Source organism: Microtus pennsylvanicus, chromosome 8 (assembly GCF_037038515.1).
Source record: "Microtus pennsylvanicus isolate mMicPen1 chromosome 8, mMicPen1.hap1, whole genome shotgun sequence".
Lineage (NCBI taxonomy): Eukaryota > Metazoa > Chordata > Mammalia > Rodentia > Cricetidae > Microtus > Microtus pennsylvanicus.
The window spans coordinates 67,373,786-67,376,073 of record NC_134586.1 but is presented as its reverse complement, the minus strand read 5'-3'; the positions used below and the strand labels follow the sequence as shown (position 1 = coordinate 67,376,073).

The following is a 2,288-nucleotide window of genomic DNA, read 5'->3' as shown; positions in this document are numbered from 1 at the left end:
TAGCACTATTTGTTGAAGATGCTTTTTTTCTTCCATTGTATACTTTTAGCTCCTTTATAAAAAAAATCAGGTGTTCATAGGTTTGTTGGTTAAAGTCAGGGTCTTCTATTTGATTCCATTGGTTGACTTCTCTGTTTTTATGCCAATACCAAGCTGTTTTCAATACTGTAGCTCTGTAGCAGAGATTGAAGTGGGGGATGATAATGCCTCCAGAAGTTCCTTTATTATGTAAGATTGTTTTTTTTTTTTCTGACCGGCAAGGGCAGAGCCTGTTGTCTCCGCAGACTTGGGGTGATACCAGGTGGATGCCATCACCCGTTTTCCACACTGAGTGGGCAGATAGGGCAGTAGGCTCAAGGCCTCAATCTTCCCGCAGGTAGGCCTCCCCTTCCTGGTCAGCTTTCTCATCACCGGCTTCCTGGATTTTCTGGTGCAATTCTTGTGTCTGTGCTTCAGCCAGCTTGGTTTCTGCTTTCTGGGAGAGCTGGCGCACCTTCTGCACATGCGACTTCACCAGCTGGATGTGATTCCTGGCAGTTACAGAGGCCTGATTGGCTCCAGTTTGATAGGCGGCCTCCGCAGTCATCTCTGACAGGCCAACTGCAGTCATCCATGTGGTTTCCAGCTTCAAGTACTCTTGCTGTTTTGAAGTCCTCTCAACTCTGGCTCCTATAATCACCTGCCACACTTCATCTTCCTCCTGTGAATTCATTTTCCCAAGTAGATTTGTATATTGTCGATACAGAGACACTAACGTATAAACAGCCTTCGTATACTCGGTGATGGCTTCGATCAGAGCATACGTGGTTTGAGACAGAAAGGTGGAGGTGCTATCTGTCACCAAAGACACAGCCCTCCTCATTAGTGCATCGTTATTAAGAGAGTGAGGCTCCGATTTCTGAGCGATAGGGACTGCACACAGGGTCACGGCGCGGGATGGCTGCTATGAGGAGTTGGATGTCCCAGAGCGTGGCTTCCCTGTTCAGGTATGGACAGCGTGTTCCCATCGTGGCTAACTCAAAGAAATGCTGTTTCTCAGAACTGATAAGACCATGGCACGAAACTATGTTGGCTGGATTCATAATTGGTTTCTAGCCATAAGTAAAGGACATTGAACCTATAATTTGTGATCCTAAAGAAGGTAAATAAGAAGGTGAACCCAAAGAAAAACATATAGTTATCCTCCTGTATATTGGAAGTAGACAAGACTGCCAGGCAAAATTGGGAACTTGGGGGTGGGTTGGGATGAGGGTAAGGGGAAATGGGGAGAGAAAAGTGAGAAGGGGAGGATGGGGAGAGCTTGGGGGAATGGGAAGGTTGGGATAAAGGAAGGGTGGATATGGGAGCAGGGAAGTATATATCTTAATTAAGGGAGCCATCTTAGGGTTGGCAAGAGACTTGACTCTAGAGGGGTTCCCAGGTGTCCAGGGAGATATCCCCAGCTAGTTCCGTGGGCAGCTGAGGAGAGGGAAACTGAAATGGCCCTATCCTATAGCCATACTGATGAATATCTTACATATCACCATAGAACCTTCATCTGGCGATGGATCGAGATAGAGACAGAGACCCACATTGGAGCACCAGACTGAGCTCCCAAGGTCCAAATAAGGAGCAGAAGGAGGGAAAACATGAGCAAGGAAGTCAGTGCCGTGAGGGGTGCACCCACCCACTGAGACAGTGGGGCTGATCTATTGGGAGCTCACCAAGGCCAGCTGGACTGGGCCTGATGGAGCATGTGATCAAACCGGACTCTCTGAAAATGGTGGACAATGAGGGCTAATGAGAAGCCAAGGACAATGGCACTGGGTTTTGATCCTACTGCATGTACTGGCTTTGTGGGAGCCTAGCCTGTTTGGATGCTCACCTTCCTAGACTTGAATGTAGGGGGGGGGCGACCTTGAACTTACCACAGGGCAGGGAACCCTGACTGCTCTTTTTGTAGTGAGGAGCTTTGGGCTATGTTCCTGTCCAGCTCCTGCATGGCTAGCTTTATACCCGAAATAACAACACACAAATTGCATTATTTTAAACATTCTTTGGCCCATCTTGATTAACTCATTTCTAATAATCTGTGTAGCACCATGAGGTCGTGGCTTACCAGGAAGGATCTTAACCTGTGTCCATCTTGGAGAGGAGAGCTATAGTGTCTGTTTCACTTCCCTTCTTCCAAGCATTCTGTTCTGTCTATTCTGCCTACCTAATTTTCTGTCCTATCGAAGGCCATGCAGTTTCTTTATTAATTAACCAATGAATGTAACACATAGACCCTCCTCCATCATCTTTGGACT

The 2,288-nt window shown here is 47.1% G+C and overlaps 1 pseudogene; it reads right to left on the bottom strand.

Annotated features, from left to right (window-relative positions):
* Window positions 1-361: 361 nt before the first annotated feature.
* Window positions 362-926, bottom strand: LOC142855562 (diablo IAP-binding mitochondrial protein pseudogene; annotated as a pseudogene).
* Between the last annotated feature and the right edge of the window lie 1,362 nt (window positions 927-2,288).